This window comes from Corylus avellana, chromosome 6 (genome assembly GCF_965113065.1).
Source record: "Corylus avellana chromosome 6, dhCorAvel1.hap1.2, whole genome shotgun sequence".
NCBI lineage: Eukaryota > Viridiplantae > Streptophyta > Magnoliopsida > Fagales > Betulaceae > Corylus > Corylus avellana.
The window spans coordinates 21,961,801-21,985,544 of NC_142495.1; the positions used below are offsets into that span (position 1 = coordinate 21,961,801).

Below are 23,744 nucleotides of genomic sequence, written 5' to 3' on the forward strand. Positions count from 1 at the left end.
GATATCAATTATTACCTAATTATTTACAAATGTTAATTGTTTTTTTTTTTTTTTGACGTGTTGGTTAGACACGTCAAAATGTTTTGACGTGTTAGCATGACACGTCAAAAACTTTTGATGTGTCAAATTAACACGTCAAAAACATAACAAATTATATTTAATTATATTATATAATTTAAAATATAATAAATTATATTTATTCTATTATATAATTTTTTCCTCTTATATAACACATTATCCGATCCATACAACACAATTACAATTAATTAGAGAATACATAAATTAATATTCTACATGTATAGATAATTAGATGTATCCACTCATCGACCACATATTTTGTGTTGGCCGAGTTCATGTGAGGTTTGCGGGTTTTATAAAATAAATGTATTCAGTATGTTTTATATATTTTAAAAAAATTAATATGGCTATCATATTAATATTACTAGATTGATTTATGCATGATAATATCATGTTCAAATTAATATTAATGAAATGGTTGAATTAGATGCATGCATGTGATAATTATATTAATTGGTACACAATATATAGCTAGAATGATTATGCATGCATATATATACAACAAACATATATATATATATATATATATATATATATATGTGATATTAATTGGCATGCATGTGATATATATATATATATGTATACATATATACCAAGTAATTTATACTAATATGATAAACTCAATTTTCCGATCCAATCAAATTTAATTTTTTATGCCAATTAAAATTAATTATTTTTTAATACATATTTTTGATATCAATTTTTACCTAATTATTTACAAATCTTAATTTTTTTTTTTTACGTGTTGGTTAGACACGTCAAAATGTTTTGACGTGTTACAATATAGCACGTCAATAATATTTTTTTTTACGTGTCTACTTAGACACGTCAAAATGTTTTGACGTGGCAAAGATGAGTTACTGTTTGCCTCGTCAAAAAGTCTCATTTTTTTTGTAGTGATAGTGTGACTGCAAATCAAAGAAGGCGTCAAAGGCCCCTAGGCCGGATCCAAAGGCTCTCCAATACTTATGTTAGCACATTTATTTTAAGAGTGAGGAGGAGATAGGAAGGCCTGAGAGACTTTTTTTAATCTCAAAGAGGAAGAATGAGGAGTAGGGTGCTGGCAATCAAGTTAGAGTGCGCTCTTGACTTGTTCCTCCTCTAGGGAGCTTCCAGCTGGATACACAGTCCCACGGGGCATCCGGAAGCTAGCAAGACACGTGGAAAACCCCCCAGTGATTCTAAAAGAAAATGGTTTGAGTATTTTCATATTGAAAAGTTAAACCCACACTTTGATGACATTAATCAAATTGAGTATAATATGGATGCATTGATAATTTGGTGTTTTAAAGTATAAATCAGCATTATTATAAGTTTATTCACTTCAATACATTCTAGTCTCCATAATTCACATAAATGTACCCAACATTAAATATTCCATAACTCAAGACAAAAGGACATGGGAAAATAAAACAGGGATAATGGGACAGGATTGACACGAGTATATCAAAGAGAAAGATCAGCCAAGTCAAAAGTTCTAGAAACAGCTTTGCACCAAGATTCCACCTTCTTCTTCCTTAACTCTTCATTTAATGTTGAACGGAAAATGGTTGCAGTTTTCAACTTTTCCTCATAAGCAAATATCTCATCATCTGTCCAAAAACCAACTGCTAATCCAGCAGCATAGGCTGCTCCACGAGCGGTTGTTTCTATGTCAGCTGGTCTCACGACCGGGCTTCCCAACAAATCTGCCTACAAAACATTAATAAACAAAATCTACAACTATTGGACCACAAAAAGGAGCCCTCACTTTGAAGAAAAATATTAGATCACACAGGATAATATAGATAGCTTTTTTAAAAATAAAAAATAAAACTTCACAAGATTAATATAAGATCACTAACCATGTCTAATAAATCATTATTTATTCAAATGAACATTGCAATATGAAAATATCAAAACTAACTAACTGCCTTGGTATGAAAATATCCACTAAAATGTCTTTTCTCTTCTTCTCCCAAGAAAATTAGATTCAGTTGACGACTCAAAGCAACTCAAACTAGCATCATGTTGCAAGAAAAAAGGTTGCAAATGATTTCCACAATTTGAGGAAAGCATGCAGCATAAATGGCCCAAATTCAAATGTGATGGTGAGACATCATTCGGTAACCAACATTTTGGTAAAACATTTGGTACACCTAGCAATTTTCTTTATAAAAAGGGTGTTGATAGAAAAATAGGGAAAAATGATCTATTGGTAATGTTGAACTATAAACTACAAAGAAAAAAATATGACAAAAGAAACACAGACAGCCCAAACCTGAATCTGCATCAAAAGACTGTTAACAGTAGCACCACCATCTACCCTAAGCAAGAATTCCCCCTTCTCATTCTTAAGCTCACCCCCCTCCCCTGCATCTTTGTGCATGGAATCCAACACATCTTTGACTTGGAAACACATGCTCTCGAGCACAGCTCGAGCAATGTGAGCCTTGCTTGTAAACCTTGTGATCCCAATACAAACTCCACGAGCATCATCACGCCACCAAGGAGCAAACAATCCATTAAAAGCAGGCACAAAGTAAACCCCACCGCAGGATTCAACCTTTAATGCCAATTCCTCAATCTCACTCGCACTACTAATTATCCCAAGACTGTCTCTGAGCCACTGAACTGCAGCTCCAGCAATAGCAATCGATCCCTCCAGAGCAAAATTTGTTGGTGCTTTGGGGCCAAGCTTGAATGCTAAAGTCGATAGGAGCCCATGCTTTGACTGGATTATCTCTTCACCTGTTTTGACAAGTATGAAAGCACCAGTTCCATAGGTGCTTTTAGCTTCACCTTTCCGGCAAGATTGCCCCAACATTGCTGCATGTTGGTCACCTTTGGAAATTTGTCCAATAAGCTCAGAATTACTGACAATTTTGGGCAGAATTTCAGCTGGATTTTTAAAGTGGGTTTATCCCAATCAAGTGTTTTGAGATTCACGAGCATTGTTCTTGATGCATTCGAAACATCGGTAGCATGAATTCCTCCATTTATGCCACCTGTTAAGTTCCAGATTAACTAAGTGTCTATCGTACCAAAAAGAGAATCCCCTGCTTTCACACGGGTGTGAATCACACCCTCCTTAACAGCATCCACATTCTCCATCAACCAGAGCAGCTTCACTGCACTGAAATAGGTGCTTAAGGGTAGACCACATACCTCCACAAAATGAGTGCTTCTCCAATTTTCTGTAAAATTAAAACCAGAAAAACCCAAATAAGGTACACGAATTCATCCAGAAAAAGAACATGTACTCTTATTGTATATTAATCGTTCAGTGAAAGGTTTAGGATATGTGAGAGTCTTAACAAATCAGTGAAAGGTTTAGGACAGATATTTTGTCCCATTCTTTGGCAATCTGTTCATAGATGGCATGACTTGCAAGCTTATTATAGTTATTAAGATAAGAGTTGTAATATGTGGCTTTTTTAACTCCAAATTTATGAATAAAGTACTAATTGATCTCTCTCTCAATATCCTTTTTTCCCTCCAATTATGTCTCTCTGTGATGAATGTGATGCTACTAAATCGACACCATGTTTGTTTACTCTTTTTTTGTAAAATATTACTATCTATGACTACTATGGGCTTTGACATTTCACCATTAATTACGTTGTGTATATATATGCCATGAAATTCTTGAGTTGGCCTTAAACCGCACAATTAAGATTAGCTTTATAGAATTCATACTTGACAAATTAATTTCATTGAGAATGAGGGAAAGGAATCAGGACTGTAACTGTTTTTTTTTTTTTTTTTTTTAACATGTCCACACAAGAGGAAGAGGAGGATTCGAACTAATGACCTCCGATTAATTAGGCATGGTCCCCACCGATTGAGGCACCCCTTAAGAACAAGAATGTACTGTTAAAAACATGTATTTGCTTACATAGCCATTATGCTTCTTACACTCACAAGTTTATAGTGCACCCATTTGTTTTTGACTCAATGCTTAATTCATACATTACGGATATATGTTACTCTCTGCCTCAAGTTTATATATGTTTATTGTAAAATTACTTTTACTTTGTTGAATATTTATGCACTATTCCTTTCTGAGAAGCATGGATATCTGTGGGTAACTTGTTTGTAAGAGTGGGTGACTTGATTTATTTAGAGACGTGTGCAAGAGTGTATTAGTAGACTGTTTATGTTGGGTTGATCTTGTGCCTTCCTAGTACTCAATCTGCTAATTAAACCATTTCTTAATAGCCCAATGAAGCTTGTTTTTTGCGCACTTGTACTACCAACAAAAATTCTCATCTTTCAGTTGGGCCTAGCCCGAATAAGCTATAGGTTTGAGAATGAGGCCCAGATCAAATTGGGTTTGCACAACACTACTTGATGGATTGTGCTGATTTAGTCCCTGCAAAGCCCAAATTGCTTATAGTTGACATGATTTTTTTTTTTCCTTCTTAAATTATGAATAATAAGATAATAATCTCTTTAACGGTTACCAATTAATGCAAACATGAGTTAAACATATACACCTTTTATTTTTTACAAGGAAAAAAATGGTATAATTTAACAATGAGATATGCTATATATTGTCCCTGGATCATTTTCCCATCCTTCAACTTTTTAAAATTATAATTTTTAGTGTTTTCAATAACTCACATGCCTTTTCTTTCTTATTCACTAGGGAGCAGTAGAGGTCATTTTCCCATGTAAGGTGACAAAGATTTGGAAAAAAGGTCTCAATGCAAAGATGCTTCCTTGCAAACATGATATCCATGAGATTATTTATCAATTTCTTTTTATTTATCCTTTCTATCTTATGATCTTCTAGATATTTTGTAATTGCATAAAACATATTACAAGTACTAAAATGCTTTTGAGAGTAGGAATCAAAGCATTCTCAGCTACATATTGTAAGAAAAATGTCTTTTGAATTGTAGCCAAACAATGTTTCATTTATTTTCCGTAATACAAAAATTTCTGCTTTATCTACACTAATCATATCTATTGCACCATTTTTTTTTTTTTTTTTCATATTTGTCTTTGCACAAGTGATTAGTCTCTAATTAATCTTAAGAAAACAAAAAATGGTTTTGAAGCTTGGTATGGAAGCATGTGATGTGATCACCTTTGCTCTCGCAAACCTAAAAGCCCATAATTAATTACAAGAAAGTGCCACACTTATTACTTCAGATAAACCTAACATCAAAATCATTACAACACCATTTCGGATGAATACAATTATTGCCGCATGTTAGGAGTAAAATATATGAACCCTAGTTCCTTTGAAAATAATTACATCTTTCGCACGTGTAATCAACCATGAAAATAATTGCAAACATGTTACAGAAAGAGGAAGCAGACTCCTATTTGTTTGTTAGATCCTACAAGTAATTAGATTTGGACCATAGCACTAAGGATATGTTAATATGTGCGTTTGATGGGCTTAAAAGTGTATTTAACACTCAAAAAGTTTGTTTGAAGAAAAAAGTACGCGTTTGGAAAAAAAAAATGAAAGCATTTTTAAGGGTTTAAAAAGCCTAAAAAATTGTCAAATGCAATTTTGGTAAAAGCTTAAAATTGAAGTTTTTATCAAAAAAAGGTTTTGTGACTTAAAAACTCTGCTTAACAAATACAATTTCAAACAAACTCTAGTCGATAAAGAAAAAAAAAATTATGGTTGTTGTGTACAGAAATTGTTCTTTAAATTTTAACCCTCTGGATACGGTCACGAGGGGATAGTTTAAATTGTTGTGTATAGGGTTATTATGTCTCGAAGGCAACAGTCATACGAAGGAAGCCCTGTTGTGATTTATGTTTTTCTGAAACTCAAAAATAATTCATGCTAATGTGATCAATAATAAATAATAACAAGGAAATACGGAAGTTTATTGAGCTGGTTCAAAAAAATTGACAATAATAAAAAATAAAGGGTAAAGTTCATATACCCCACTCAAAGTACTACCCAATTGACAATGTCCCTCCAAACTTTTAATTGCGATAATATACCTCCCAAATTACCAAAACATTGTCAATATCCCCCCAAAGCTAGCAAAAAGATCAAAATGCCCCTTTATATTTATCAATATGACAAAAATACCCCTAAAATTCAAAAAAAAAAAATTAAAATGAAAATTTAAAATTTTTTAAAAGATTATTTTAATTTTTAAACGATTTTTTTTTAAACCAAAATTTTTATTTTAAAAAAAAATCAATTTTAATTTTTTTTTAGATTTTTTTTAAAATATGTTTTAAAAAAACGAAAATTTTATTTTTTTTAAACGAAAATATTTTAATTTTTTTTAAAAAAAAAACGGAAATTTTTATTTAAAAATTATAAAAGAAAACATTCTTTTAAAAAAAAAAAACAAAAAAACAAACGAAAATTTTTCAATTTTTATAAAAAAAAAAAAATAATAATATAAAAAAAATAAAATAAAATAAAAAATCGAAATTTTTTATTTTATTTTTTCTAATAAAAATATTTTTTTATTTTTTTTTCCAGAAATTTTAGGTTTTTTTTTTTTTTTTTAAGGGTAGTTTCGTCAATGAGGGGGACATTGGTAATGTTTTGGTAGTTTTGGAGGTACATTGTCGCAATTTAAAGTTTGAGCTTTGAGGGGGACATTGTCAATTTGGTGATAGTTTGAAAGAGGTATGTGGACTTTTCCCAAAAATAAAAAATAAAGAAAACTAGATTTAACATTGATTTTTATTGTCACATTAAAATACATTTTCAGATAAAAATTAAAAAAATAAAAAGCACCCTCTAAAAGCCCCTCTTGCATGCTATAAAATCTCACCAAAAAAAGAAAAAGAAAAAAGAAAGCAATGTACAAGTAAACAGAAATAGGAAAGGAAAGGAAATGAAATGAGGCTAAAAATAACATACGACTGCATTCAGATGTCACTAGGATTGCATTGGAGTCTTAATTAAGGGATATATGTAAAATTGGTCTATGTGGTTGACCTAAATTACAAATCATTCCCAATGGTATAAAAAATAATTTATAGGTTCCTGTAATGGACTAAATTACAAATCACTCTCTATGGTATAAAAAATAATATAGAGGTCCTCAGGGTAGGCTGAAATAACAGTTTGCTCTCTAAAATCAATTTCGATTAAGTAACTTAACAGTATCTGTTATTTTGTCATGTCATATCCAATAAAAATGCGACACGTGTTATTATTAATTTCTGGCTTAAAAAAATGACAACTAGGATTTTCTACCTCATTTTAGGACACCGGCTAAGATTACACATTGGCCCTCACTCCATGTCATACTATTACAGTTAATTAATGTAATCTCTTTTACCCCAAAATTGAGCTGAAATTTTGCAGGGACGTTCATAACACATGAATCTACATTATGAACGGTGGAGATTGGATTCTGAGCATTCTATATCAGTGTTTGAGCCATGAACAGTAGCATCTGCATTTTGGAACTGAATTAAGCCAACACAAGAACTAACAAACTCCCCCTTTGGCAATTCAGTGACAAAACCAAAATGTCGAGCCAATCCCATCATCTCCCCATATTTACTCCCCCTTTTTGTCACAGAATGACAAAAGGTCTTCATGTTTCCTGAAACACTTCACAAAATACATCAAGGCATATGTGGAACAAGAAGACATAAATAAAACCCATGATAAAAAAAATGACGTAGAATGCGTGATTATAAAGAAACATCAGCAAAACTCCCCCTCAATGTATGACTCAATTAACAACAGGAAACTGGAAATGCAAAGCATGTTTCTCCCCCTTAAAAGTTAAATGAACACACATGATAACACATCAATGACTCATGTATTGCACAATGAATATCCAAATATGCTCCAAATATGCAAAATATACATGAGACTAGAAATGGCTAGAAACTCATATTGCTTAACCCAAGCCAAGAAAATGTTCCATCCAACCTATGCTTGTGTGGTGTGTGGGTAAGCCATCCAAAGAGAAAAATTTTCAATTTACAAAATGAGGAGAAAGTTTCACCACCATGAGGTTTTGACAAGTATATCAAATCAAAAGTCAAACCTTATCATACTAGGACCTAGCCACTCTCATCCTATACAATTCTCTTTATAAAATATTTTGCACAAGTTTGACACAGTGAAATAAATTCCTTTTGGAATATAATCTTTTGATTTTATTTGTTTCACTATTTTGTTTATTTTTCTCTTTGAGAAAGTGTCCTTAAACTTTTGGTGCTTATCACAAGAGAGAAAGCAGGAATTTTTAAGCCCTAGGTTCAACTAGCATATGGTCAATTTGAAAAATATGACTAGTCAAAAAACCTCATATGGCTACCTAACAGACCTTACAAATAAAGTGAAACAAAACCTCAATTTAAGCTTAACTGTGCACAAGAAATAAAGCATAGGTAAAAAGTACCACATAAGCTCAGGCTTTAGGTAACCACAAAAACAAGTCCATTGACACAAATTTTCATCTCATGCATATTAAGAATATTCCAAGACGTAAGGAATAAAATTCATAAAAAGCAACATGAGAAATTAATGAACTATCTAGGTGCATAAGACAAAATAAAGAAAAGAAAGAAAAAAACAACCAAAGTAAAATATTTTTGTCTTTTTGTTATTTTTCACAAAAGAAATGCACACAAACAAAATACAATTTCAAAACAAAATAAAACAAAAATGCAATGAAAAACGAAAAACAACATGCTCTAGGATATGCAAAGATATGCAAGAAAAACAATCCTAGACATGTGGGTGACTCACTTAACATAAGGTGAGATCATCACCACTCCCCCTCAAGGGGTGAATGATATCATCCTTCCTAACCCAAACTTGAGAAATCTTAGGTCTAGACTTATGACTTTGCTTAAACTTATCTAGCCTAGATAGCACTCCTCTCATCATTATGACCAAACCCTCACTTTCTTTCCTAGAATAGGAATTTTTATTTATATGCACATGAGGTTTCAAATTAAAACAGTGAGGTCGAATGTGACCCACTTTGCCACAGTGATGACATGTAGGGACAAACCTTTGTGAAAGTAATTTCCTAGGAGGATACATGGCTCTAGGCTTAGGGTAAGATGCATGATGCTCAACATAAATTTTCTTACCTTTCTTACCATGGAGAGTCGGAGCAGCTGCATGATTTTCTTTCTTAGGAGCAGCTTTGAATTTCCAACAGTTTGGTCTAATGTGACCAACAATCCCACAATGATGGCATGTAGGAACAAACTTACCTTGAGTTTGTTTAACTAAAGGAGTCTTAGAAAAATTAACCTTGGTTTCTTTAACATTCATAGGCTCAGCATTCAAGGACTCATTAGAAGCATGTGAAGTAGATGCACCAGCATTATCAACAACCATACTAGGCTTGTTAGGAACAAATTCTTCAGTACAAAGAAAACTTTTCAAATTATCACTAGAGAAATTTCGTGAGAGTTCCTTAGAAACATTTAATTCATTCTCAAGTGATAAAGACTTTTCAACAAGCACAGAAATCTCAGATTTCAAAGAATCAATCAAGATATGTGATTTAGACAAATCATTCGCCAAAGATTCTTTATCAGATTTCAAAGAGTCAATTAGGACATGTGATTCAGACAATTCATTAGCCAATGACTCTTTATCATTCATAGCATCTTTTAGTTTACTGGAAACCTTGTTATAGGCTTTGAACACTACTTTAAAATCATTAAACAACTCTTGAACATCAATCTCATCATCAGACTTAATGAAACTAAACTGAGAGGTATTCATGGCAAAAGGAAGTCAATGATCTACACTCAGGAGTTTAATCCTTCACGAAGTGAACCCGCTCTGATACCAATTGAAAAACACTATGCCGACTCCAAAAAATTGTTTATCACAATTTATGCGGAATTAATATTATGAAGCAATAAACAATTCAATCACCCAAAATATATAAAGCAATAAAGAGGCAAACACAGATATTTTGGTTACGAAGAGGAAACCTTTTAGAAAACGTTCTAAAAGTAAAACCTCTCCGGGGTAGCCAAACCCAGGAAATCACTATCAAAAGATTATCTAGAGATTACAGACACTAGGAACACTTACAACCCTTTGCAAGACCTTGGCTCTGTAAGATCGACAAGCCTACAACTCGTCTCCTTGCTCACAATCTTCTTCAACGTGATTCTCCTTTATCGGACCCTTCCGATAGACTTCAATTAAGCACACAATTAAAACTAACAAAAATCCTCTAAGAGGAATCAATTTGGCTCACAACAAAATAATCACTCAAGCACAGCCTCACACGAACTCTCTGGGGGTGAAAATTTGTGCTTCTCTCTTCTATAATGATGTATATATACCCACGACAAAACCCTAGACCTAACCCACTTAAAATCATGTTTTTGGGCCTAAAACTTACGGGGTGTCCGGACATGTTAATGGGCGGTCCGGACACGGCTTCGCGGAGCAAGATTTTAGTTTCTGGAAATGAGGTCCGGACCCGGGGAATTGCGGTCCGGACCCGGCCTGTCCAGTCTTCATCAACAGCTCCGATCGATAGGCATTTGTGGTCCGATTGAGCTGAAATTTTGCAGGGACGTTCATAACACATGAGTCTACATTATGAACGGTGGAGATTGGATTCTAAGCATTCTATATCAGTGCTTGAGCCATGAACAGTAACATCTGCATTTTGAAACTGAATTAAGCCAACACAAGAACTAACACATGTCATTTCGGAATTCCTTTCTTTTCTGTGTTCGTGTTTGGCTCCTCAATTATAATCTACTCCTTACTATTGTGAATTGTCTCTTATTTTGATCTTCTAATGATCAGATGAACAGTTTGTAAAACCATTTGTTTTGCTGCCATTGAAATGATCACTTGCATAAACCAAAAGAAATGAGGCAGATGTTTCTCCCTACAGTGGTTGAATTGTTTATATGTTTTACAAAATAATTAATTTTTATTGAATTATTTATTTATTTCGTTAGTTATATTCTTTTATATTTTTAATCAACTTTTGTTTAATTTTATTTTTTAATCTTGGCCCATCTTAACCAAAATCCTACTCCACCCCTGCTTAATTTGAATATGCAAAAAAGAAGTACGTGATTCTGTAACGAGCTCAAAACTGGCATTGACCAGTCTGGTAGGGTTATTGACAATTACCCTAGTTTAACCAACTGGTGGTTAAATAGGGAACCACCCCTCTAAGCATCATTAGAGTTGATGCATAGAAAGGTGAAATAAATCTGAGAAATCTATTAATCATTAAAAGGACAAGTATAATCCTCAATACAAAGACACGGAACAACTAACAATAACTTAAGCAAAAACCTAATAGCAATGTGAAGATCTTTTTTAAGAAAAGTCCGTAGTGGCAACCGTGCCACTCTTTGGTTCTAGAAATAGGTTTCCTACAAGAATAATAACCGCGTAAGTCTAACGACTTAGTAAGTAAACCTCACAATTGGGTATGACGTGAGCTAGTTATCATTAAGCAGATATAAACGGGCAATGTTGGTAAACAGTTGAAAGAGATGTTGTTTCTGTTAATACACCATAAAAGTATTGTTTGGTTAATAAAATGTGGTGTACTTCTGGTGACAATTGCTTAGGTGTTTTAATGCAAAAAACTAATGCTTTATAGATCATAACTATCATATATGGTACACCCGAGATATTACTCATTCTCAGCAGGGTTGGCGTTGTCACGAGGGACCTGTAATATAATGCCGGTGCCCTGACCATTGTACGCTACCGTCCATAACACTAGCAGCCCGACCGAGTCTGACCTCGGATGGCCCACGCTATTAGGCTCTGTTTGGTAAAAGAGTTGGGGTTCCCTCGTTACTATTCATTACCATTTCCCAAAAAAAATCAACATCAAAATATTCTAACTTTTTCATTTTTTATATCATATCAACATCAAAACATTCTAATTTTTTTTCACTTTTTATATCAAATCATTCACTTTTTATTATTATTCAAATTAAAAAATCACTACAAAACAAAACTTTTTCACTTTTCCATACCACTTTTTCATTTTTTTTTTATACCAAACATTCTTATTTTTTTTCACATCAATCTACATCAGCTACAGTGTCTAGGCCAACCCATTTTCCAAACACCACCTTAATGATGTACGTCCTGTAGTGACCCGCCCGTTAAGGCTGCGCCAGTCACAAAATAACCATTGAATCCAAGGCGCATATAACACATCCATACAGTTTGACCATAGAATCAAGTCTCTATATTAAGCCTACGGCCATTATACTGCACGTACCGGTGTACCATGTTATACAATGCATCTTATCAACCAATTGTTAAAGCAGTTACCAACTTGTGTAAAATATAGGCATGCTCATATCATGCGTGTGCTCAGTCAGCTGACATATCACATGGTTTTAAGGAAAGTGGCCGTAAGTGTTTACTTACCTTGTTCGCTCGCTTGAGTCTCCGATGTCAAGAATCCCTGCTATGATGAAATATGACTCATTGTTATAAGTAGTACTATAGAACTCTACGAGGTTTCATTTAATGAAAAGGGCTGCTAAAAACCTTAATATCACATATTTGGGCTAAGTGGCGTTTCCCTTGCTCTCTAGGCGAGCACGCACTCTCGAGTGCAAGCGTTCGGCCAAAGAATTAAGACTCAGCTAGAAATTCCCAAATGTGTTTTAGGCTTCTATCTAGAACTATGGGTTGGGATATCTCTTGCTAGGTTCTAAATAGACACGTCTAGGTACAAAATATACTATCATGCAACTTTAAAGAAAACAAGGGCGGGTTGAAATCTTTTCAAAATCATTCTTTGTTTTGTAAGAAAATGAGTGCAAGCCTTGCAAAAAAAAAGAAAAAAAGAAAACAAAATGAGTGCAAAAGTTGGCATACTTAAAAATGTGTAACACTAAGAAAGCAATAATAGCAGCATGAAGAACTAGAAATCACCTTGAGGATGACAAGACTCCACCAAGGCTTCCTCCTCCTCTCTCAAAGATCATTCCTCACTTTAGGGTTAAGATTTTTTTGTGTAAGAAGGGTCTCAAGGCGAAGAGTATGGCTTACATAGGGGCTTGGGGCGTGCTTTAGTCTGAAAAAGTGGAGAATGCGTTAAAATTGCTTTTCAGAAATGTTAGCAAGCGCTCGGGTACTATTACATAATGGGGAAAAAGGTTCAGATGTACGTTTGGGGCCCAATGGTTTTGAAGACTGGTTAGCGAGCGCTCATGTGGTCCCATGGCGCGCGCTCGGACCTAGGCCAAGAGCGTGCTCTTGGTGGTCCCCCAGCACATGCTCGGCCAATGATGGTTGTCTTGGGGTTTTTGCTTTGAAAAGTCTCAAGGGGTTGGGTTATTTGGAAAAAGGTTTAGGTCTTTTGGTTTAAGGCCTTGTCTTATGGAAACATTAACCGTTTTAGTAAGAAATCATTAACATTTTAAAACAAGTGTTTTGTTGGAGAATTATAGATTCTTACTTTTAAAATTGTGTGCCGTGTTTGATGGGTTGATTAGAAAAGTAAACAAGTAGGAAGAAGTTAGACTAGAGTTGGAATTGCTAGCGATTTGGGCAAGTAATGTGAAAGAGTGAGGTGGAATTCACTTATTCGAATAAATTTTGAACTGTCGAATTACCTATTTTAGATAGATGAATTTCATATGGACTCTTTCACATTACCCACTTAAATTACTAGTGATTGAAACCAATAATTACAGTGATTGGTTGCTGCCCATGGGGTGGTGTGCAGCCACCTCCAGAAACCTCTGGGGGTGGCTTGCTGGCTACCCCCCTCCGCCAAGGGTGGTTGCTAGTTTGGTAGCCACCCCTTTATTTATTTATTTTAAAAATTATTTTTATGTGTGTGTGGATGAGAAAGGGAAATTGTTTGAAGTTGTTGGGTACGTGTGGTTGTTATAAACGCAAATAATGACGTGTGAATAGTAACACTATTTAAACGTTGTCTTTCATGTGTGAATAGTAACATGTGAATAATATCACTATTGAAACATCGCCTTTGAAAGCGTGAATAGTTATGCATGAATAGTAACTCTGTTCAAATGTCGACTTTCACGCGTAAATAGCAACACTATTGAAACGTCGCCTTTCAATGCGTGAATAGTTATGCATGAATAGTAACTTTGTTCAAACGTCGACTTTCACACGTAAATAGCAATACTATTGAAACGTCGCCTTTCAAAGCGTGAATAGTAACATTATTCAAAATGTCACAACTTTATAAATAGTAACATTTGAACCATAAAACGCCGCATTTTAGTGACGTTTTGAGGGAAAAAAAAAAGATCCACTAACATTGAATAACTCCAATATTATGCTTTTATTTTAATTAGGAAAAACCCACAAAGGGTGAAAGTTGCTGTTTTATATCAGATTTCAAAATCATTTTCTTTGAGCTGTTGGACTGAAGAAACATTTTGTGTTATAAGCACTAAGCACTAAGCACTAAGCACTAAGCAGTGCCCATTGTTTGAGTTATATCATTTTGCTCTTACTTCATTTGATAATTTTATAATACAAATGGTCTATATTTATAGGGATGCGGAGAGAATACAAAATGATATGGTTGATAAAATCAAATTAGAATTGACTATATCTGAGTTGATTTTATCAATTACAATCAATGCTAATATATTCTCATAGAGAATGACTTATATAGGGAGGTTGCACAAAAGGTGAGTTTTGTGCAACCAATCAGAAGGTGACACCTAAGCTAAACTTACCAAACTTAATTTTTTTAAAAAAATAGTTCAACTACACCAGATTATATCACATATGACATTAAAAATTAATTTTTTCTTTAAAAAAAAAAAAAAAAAAAATTGAATTGAAGGGGTGGTTGCCGGCCACCCCAAGTGGGGGAGGGGTGGTCGGCAGCCACCCCTAGGCCTATGGGTGGCCACGCGGCCACCCCCATGGCCTATCGGGTGGCCAACGAGCCACCCCCAAGCCATGGGGTGGCAGCCAGCCACCCTAGATCCGGATCTGGGGTGGCTGGCCGCCACCCCCAGCCCATGGGGGTGGCTCGCCGGCCACTCCCATTGCCTATGGGGTGGCTAGCGAGCCACCCCCAGGCCATGGGAGTGGCCGCACGGCCACCCCTCACCCTAGGGGTGTCGGCCAGCCACCCAGGTGGGGGAGGAGTAGCCAACCAGCCACCCCTTCAATTTTTATTTTTTTTTAATATTTAATTTTTTTATTTTATCTAGAGTATAGTCTGATGTAGTTGAGTTTTTATTTTAACTATAAGTCTAATAAAATTGGCTGATATGTCTGCTTCTTATTGGTGGCACAAAATGTGACTCTTGTGCAACAGGTGCACCTAAGTCGCTCTCATTCTCATAATACACGATAAAGAAATGCTATGGGTTAATATTTCCTTACAATCAACAATTGAATTTGTAGACTTACGTAGATCTCACATAAGTCAATGATGGACCCTACAAATCCAACAAATCCAATGGTTGATTGTAAGAAAATATGAGCCAAATATGATAAACTTATTGACTTCTAGCATTTCTCTACACAATATATTCTAACACGATTTACCAAGTTAGCCTTAGATAGAATAGCCTAATAAATGGTGAATTCAGTTGCCATTTAAACCGTAAACTACAAAAGTAACTAAGTCATCAAACAAAATAAAGAAATTTGGTTTCGGTTTTGAGTTTAGTCGTTGAGTTACCAAGTGATACCTATGAATTTCTCTCATGTGCGAAGAACTGATCATCTCATGTACGTAATGCAAGTCTTTTGTTAGAAAAAAAATATATATCATTTATAATTTGGCTTTTAAATTTACCAAGACTCTACTATCAACGCCTAAAAGATGAAAAAAAAAAAACAAAAAAGGAATTAGCACCAATTTTGGTTTTCACATTAAGCATTCAAAATTAAATATTTAAATAAGGATAGTTAAATTCTCCTTATCAACCATGTTATATTAATGAGTAATTCTAGAAGTCCCCATTGAATCCCTCCAATAATGACTTGGTTATTAAAATCATCATTTGATCAAAATTCAATAATGATCAATTACAAGCTCAATAGTAATTTTAATAGCTATATCATTCTTGAAGGGACTCAAGAAGAATACAAGAGGGATGTAGCATTACTCTATATTAATAGACTGTAATGTAAAATAACTAATAGGATAGACACGCCCCTGGCCTACACATGAGAAAAGACCTTTCTGGACACAACTTCTGCAGTAAAACTGTGAAACTTCTCTAAATAAGAGAGCCCTTTTCCCGCGAGTGTGCAATTACAAAGGAAACAATATTTTAGAATGGAGTGGCCTAGTACTTTTGTGAAAGCCTTGTTGTGGGGTCTACTTGTGTTTCTTCAATTTCATGAGCACACAGCCTGCTTCCATGAAGGGTGAATTGCTATGCTTGAATTGAAGGCGTTTCTGAAATCCAAAATTATTCATGTAGATGTTCTTCCCTCATGGATTGACAATGCCAAGAGTGATTGTTGTGGTTGGGGGGGGGTCACGTGCAACTCCACCACCGCTCACGTCATCAAGCTTTCCCTCCACAACATAAACCAAGATCCTTATATTAATCCAAATAACAAGTACCATTGGTTGCTAAACGTGTCCCTGTTGGTGCCTTTCAAGGAACTGAGAAGTCTTAATCTATCTGCCAATGCAATTGGTGGTTGCCTACCAAATGAAGGTATGTTCTCACTCGCCCCGGCCTTTCCTTTCTCATACACACCAACCCCCTCCTTACCAAAAAGGGAAAAAAAACAGAATTATATTATGGTACGTACGTTTGAAAGATGCCATTTCAACGTCTTTTGTCTTTCCCTCCACCCAAAAGAAACAAAAAGCGAAAAGATTTCCTTGACCTCTTTTGTTCTCTTTGCTTATAAAATTTCCTTAAGCTCTTTGCCTAGGCCTCTTTAACAATGATAATATAATTACAAATATTTATTTATTACGTTTTATAATTGGTTTTTCCTGTTGACTTTGATTATTATGTCCCGCGTGATTCTGAATTATATATATCATGCTAAAACTAAGTATCAAAATTAAATTGTCAATGTATTAGAGAAAAGATAAAAGATTGGATTATATATATTAGAATTATGCAATTGATATAAACGATAAAATCATATTTAAATGATCCTTTAATTTTTGAATAGCTCATTTTATATCGTCTTAAATAGTGTTTTGTCTCAATTTCTGGGTTCTGAAGTAAAACTCTTTAAGCTCTTTATAGACATTGTCAGTCTGAATGGTTAAGCATCACATTAGATAAATGTGATGGTTTTGTTGTAACTATAAATTGCACAACATTTTACTCATGTTGTGCAATTTATATTTAATTAAATTTAAAAATATAAATAAAAATCGTAGCCACCCCCTTTGACCATTTGGGGAACCGGCCACGGCCTTTGGCCATGTGGGTGGTTCGGCCACCACCAAGAGTTTTCCGGCAATTTTTTTTTCAATTGGCCCTTGGGGGAGGCCGAACCACCCCCATGGCCAAAGGGGGTGGCCAGCCAAGCCCAATTTTTTTTTTTAAAAAAAAATTTTATTAAATATAATTTTTTAATTTTTTTAGTGTTTTTAATTTTTTTTTAAAATTATTATTTTTTTAATTAATTATATGGACACATGTCAAACTGTGATTGGTGCTGACGTGACGTTCCGTCAAATTTTGGATAAAATTTTGACGGAGGGACCATCTTCGTCTTTAAGTAAACCAGAGGGACCTCCTGTGATAAAAAGTAAACCATAGGGGTCAAAAAATAAAGAAGTTAAGCCATAGGGATGAATAAGATATTTAACCCTAAAAATTGATAATCTATTTCTCAAAACTCTAAACCACACATTTATTCATAATTTTGAAATTTTCGTTCATGACCACTTTACACCTATCTTTCATATTTGTATATAATTGCTTGTTTCGTTTCTATGATACAACTCAAAATTTGCCCGATGCACATTCAATTCTCTGAGTCTTTGTTTTTTTAGTTTTCAAATTTATTTACTACTCCAAGGTTTTAGTTGAGTTATAGAAGTCATTGCGATTAGCAGTTATTGCCTCTAATTGCTAACTGCAACTGGCTTAAACAGTTATTGACCACATCATATAACCGTGTTTTGAAATGACCATTTTGGACATATTTTTGTGTTTTGGGCCTTCCTTAAGCCTCATTTTAGGACCTATTTTAGATGGTTTTGGGAATTTTTTTAAATAATTAGAAGGCTTCAAAATGTAAAAAAGCTCATTATTATTATGTTATTATTATTGTTGTTGTTATTGTTGTTGTTTTTGTGTTGTTGTTATTATTTTGATGAATAAAGATAAATTTCATTAAACTCAAAATGAAAACCCCATATCAAATGCACCAAAATGATGTCGTATTGTATATTATTATTTTCATTTTATATATATAAAATATATAAGGGTAGGTTGTTAGCGATTTAACCACCTTTGCTTACCCCTAAAACCGCAACTGCCCCAGCTTAGACAGTTAATGATTTTTTTTTAACAGCCTACAAAAGCGGTTATGCGGTTAATAACCTCCCCCTTGTACACCATTAGGTTTTAAAGAATATTATATAAATTTCATCCCCACACGAAATATTAAGAAATTATACTATATAATTAAAAAAAATTATATCTCACTCACCGTCAAGGCAATAAAAAGCAAGATTTTAAAATTATTTACTTATTTAGAAAAAGTCTGAATTTTTTTTAAAATAAACTATTCTTAGACCCTTGATATTCCGTTTTTCAATTTTGCCTCCCAATTTCAAAACATATGTCCTCCTATAAGGAGGCAAAAGAGATTTGAATTTAATTTCAATAAAATAAAAATAATGGAAAATTTAAAAATTAGTTAAGGGGGAATTGTTTTTTTGAGAAAACAAATTGAGGTTCGGAACAAAATCCCTTAGGTAATGGTTATTAGACAAAAAAAAAATTGGTCTATGTGGGTTATCTGTTAGAAAAGTTGACAAACTCCTCTCTCTCTATCTGCGAATTAGATAGGTTTTTTTTTTTTTTTTTTTTTTAATAGATCTACTACAGATTTTGAAAACTTGTCAAGATTGAAGAACCTAGAGATCTTTTAGATCTTAGTTTCAACAATTTCAAGAGAAGCATTATAGAATCATTGAGTGGAGTCAAATCCCTTAAGATTTTCAATCTTAAATGGAATGCGATGGAAGAAGGGTCATTTCCTGGCCAAGGTATGTTGATCTTTCATATTACTTGATAGAAACTGTTACCAGTTCGATTTATGTTAGAAATTTTCTATTTTATGTTTTACGCAAAATTATCAGCTTAGAAGTTGGATTTAAGTTGGAATAGTCTCAATGGCTCCCTAACAATCCAAGGTAATGAGAGAGAGACTTAAGTTTGAGGGATAAATGTGTTTTTGCTCCATGTGAAAAGCAAAAAAAAAAAAAAATTAGTGGCGTTAGAAAAGTTGACATAATCTATTAATGTGCCATCTCAATGCAATCAAAATATAACATGTGTACAATACATTTTTTTAAAAAAAGACTAAAAAATATTAAAACTAAGAGTAGAAAATGCAACATAATTACATAAGGCGTACCAAACAAAATTTAAATTTGAATCATGTAAAAGAACATCCGCCAGTACTGTAAGATTGTAAGGATTACTTCAAGGTGTACTGCAATAGCCATGTCAGAATATCTCTTTTCCATCGGCGAATGCCATGTCATCTAATATCTAATATCTTCTTCCCTCTTTTACATAGTTCTCATAATACTCTAGATAGTAGACTATATATATTAGACGCAGGATAAGGGCACAATTTTTTTGCACAACTTTGACACAACTTTTCTCTTATTTTTTATTTAAAATAAAAAATAAAAATAAAAATTCTGAAGCAATAACATCCTATGCGGTCCTTTTTTTATTTGATATTTAAAAAAAAAAAAAAAATATTTTCTTCATAAAAATGGTCATTTTTTTAAAAAAATAATAATAATATTTTCTTCATATTATGAAGAAAAAAGATCATTTTTTGCTTCAGAAATTTTTTTATTTATTTTTATTCTTTTTTTTTAAAAAAAATGACTACATAAGGGAAAAATTGGGCTAAAATTGTGCATTTATCATTTCTCTATATGCTTAAGCCCCTTGAACTAAGTCATTTTTAAAAAAGTTGCACAAATTGATAAGGGTTACACTTAGATATATCAAACCACAATTGTGTTGCAATTAAGCCACTTTTCTGTCATTCTTCCAAATATACCCCAAAAAAATTTAAATTTTGATTAAATACTAAAATATATTGACTAAGGTTGGATTACTATACACTACAAGAAACTGACTCATCAGGGGCGACTTATTAGGGGCGACTAATACTCAACTTAAAAGTCACCCCTAATAGTTAAGTATTAGCGTCCACATCCAAGTGGACGCTAATAGCCGACCCAAAAGAAGAATAATAGCGTCCACTCTAAGTGGACGCTAATAACTCGACCCTAATATACACGCGGGAAATATTCAAGAGGCGGGAAAAAGCTCAATAGAAAGTCGACCCTAAAGAGTGTGTAGAGGAATTATAAAAAAAAAAAATTAATCACCAATAGCGTCCACTACAAGTGGACGTTGAAGACTCATCATTAGGGGCGACTTTGAAAGTCGACCCTAAAGAGTGTGTAGAGGAATTAAAAAAAAATAAAAAAATAAAAATTAGTCACCAATAGCGTCCACTAAAAGTGGACACTGAAGACTGATCATTAGACCAGGGTCGACTTTGTCGACCCTAAAGACTACGTAGAGGAATTAAAAAAAAATAAAAAATAAAAAAATAAAAATAAAAAACTAAAAAAATAATCACCAATAGCGTCCACTAAAAGTGGACGCTGAAGACCCATCATTAGGGTCGACTTTCAATACTTAAGTATTAGGGTTGACAAAGACTACGTAGAGGAATTAAAAATAAAATAAAATTAAATTAAATTAATCACCATAGCGCTGAAGATCCATCATTAGGGTCGACTTTGTCGACCCTAAAGACTATGTAGAGGAATTAAAAAAATAAAAAAATAAAATAAAATTCATGAGCAATAGCGTCCACGTTTAGTGGACGCTGAAGACCCATTATTAGAAAGTCGACCCTAATACTTAAGTATTAGGGTCGACAAAAAGACTATGTAGAGGAATTAAAAAAAAATAAAATAAAATAAAATTCATGAGCAATAGCGTCCACGTTTAGTGGACGCTGAAGACCCATTATTAGGGTCGACAAAGACTACGTAGAGGAATTAAAAAAAATAAAATTCATGAGCAATAGCATCCACTTTTAGTGGACGCTGAAGACCAATTATTAGGGTCGACTTTATAGAGTAGGTAGGAAAATAAATAAAAAAATAAATAAAAAAAATTGATGCCCAATAGCATCCACTAAAATTGTGTATATATCACTGCATTGTTTAAAATTTTCAAATAAAGTGACACAATATGCACTTAATATTCGATATGTACAGTTGTTTCAATATATATATATATATATGTTTTTTTTTTTTTAAAAAAAAAAAAAGGAAAAATTCTTCTATTTCAATTCCATCCTCCTAAAGAAAGATTTTAATTTGTATATATTTGCCATTTGGTTAGGAGTTCCATTTGGAGGATAAAGTTTTCATTCGGACTAATTTGAAGACTTCAGTTTTAAGTGAATTCCCCAAATGATTCCTAACCAAATGGGAATTAATTCCCCGAATGAAAACTTAATTCTTAATTCCCATTTCATAATTCATATTAAATTTTACAGATCTAATAGTGTATATATATGATACGATGAATATATTGAAACAAAACTAAAGACAAATAAAAAGAAACAAAACTGAAGACAAATAAAAAGATTAACTTAAAACATACTAAACAAAATAAAAAGGGTAAACTATTGGGTGCCTCCCATGAGCGCAAAGTTTAACGTCTTCAGCCAGACGGTGGTCCATGCTCACTACTGTCCAGAAGATGATGCTCCTGCAGATGGCAGTGGCAACCGGGTGAGAATGGACTGCATCAATTCTTCTAAGGCGCCTAGGCGTTTGTCCATCAATTGGAAAGTTTTGGATGCCTCCTTTCTTTCGCCAGTCAACTCTCTCCGAAGGCCCGTTATTTCTTCAATAAGTGAGCGGTTTTGTTCCTCCTCATCAGATGCCTCTAGCTCAACTTCAGGTTCATCTTCGGCCATCAGCTCGGCCTCACTCTCTTCCGCACCAGCTGCTGGTCCCCGGGGCATGTGGGACAAGCTCTTGTTCCATTGGCGAATGCCAAGTATGGGAGTAGTAGTGATTGGCTCATCAGCTGCGGTACCCTTGATGCCTTTCTTCCGGAGGATGTACGAGATTAAGTACGGGAAAGGCAACCCCCATGAATGTGTGGACTCCGCTCCTCCAACGTGCACCCCATTCCAAAATTTCTGAATTTGTTTCCAAATTATGTCGGGAATGGAGTACCAAGCATCTTTATGGAAGGCGTAAAGTGTTTGAAGAAATTGATCCCGCCTCTGAGATTTGTGCCCCAAGGGAAAAGCATTACGGTGTAATATAGAGTCCACAAACCAACGCCGTTGAGGTAGCTTCGATCGGCTGCCGGCATTATGACTGGAATCGGCATATTGCCCATCGCACATGTCCTCAATGATTTCCACCATGTAGAATCTGGCCGGTTGCTCAGCATGTTGTGCGGCTTCTGGAGGGTGGTCATGATTGCATTGAAGGGCAGCAGCAATGTCGGCCCGTGTTTCGTCAATAGCTTTGCCTTTCACTTTGGAAGAGAGGGCCGCCACGTTGTTGCAGTCATGCGACAGGTTGGCATATAACTCGATCACCAATTTTCTGTAGGCAGTGGTGGTGACCGGCTTGACAAGCTTGTTGAGCCCTCGTCGCTTGAACTCGGTGACCGCCTATTGAGTCGCCTCAAGATTTTGAAAGTCTTCGCGAATGGCGAAGGTGGTCTCAAATAGCAGCTCCCGCTCCTCAAAAGTGGGCGGGGGACAAATGGCTCGGGTATCGGACCCTCGGGAGGACGAAGCTCGAGCTCTTGGCATGATGAGCTATATTGGGGACTTTTGACAAACACCTGGTGTGCACTAGAGATAGCCAAAATTGCAAAACAAAGCAACTCTGCTCAAAACCCCCTGCAAAAACAGCAAAATCCAACCACAACAAAGCAATGTGGGTGGATGAACACCCACAATTGCAGAAATATCAGAAAAAAAAAAAAAAAAAAAAAAAAAAAGTTGGGGAAGTGATCGGGGTTGGAGTGTTGATGGGAATGGGGAATGGGGTGTAAAGTAGCTTTCCTTGTTGATTTTCCTACTAAACCCGTTAAGTAGGATTGATGGAACTAATGGAGGTATTGATTTTGTCTTTTCCTCATAGGTTGGGTACTAAATTTGTCATGTTTTAAAACTCAGGGGAGAAAAAATAAAAAAGTGAAAACTCAGGTACCAAAAAAGTCATTAACCCTTTTTTTTGGTGTTCACTTATTTTGAGTTTTTAGAATACTATGTCAAACCATATGCTTACACCTCTTTAACAATGATAGGATAATTATAAATATTAATTTATAAGCAATTATTTATAAATTTTTATACTTGGTTTTTTCTATTGAATTTGATTAATATGGAAGTGTGTCCCGAGTGAGTCTGAATTATATATCATGCTAAAATTGTTTTATCAAATTTTAATTGTCAAGGTATAATAGAAAAGATAATAAATAGGAATATGAATAGCGTC

General features: G+C 34.2%; 1 pseudogene; it reads right to left on the reverse strand.

Moving 5' to 3' along the window:
* Positions 1–1,524: 1,524 nt before the first annotated feature.
* On the reverse strand, positions 1,525–22,243 carry LOC148585034 (glycerol kinase pseudogene; annotated as a pseudogene).
* Between the last annotated feature and the right edge of the window lie 1,501 nt (positions 22,244–23,744).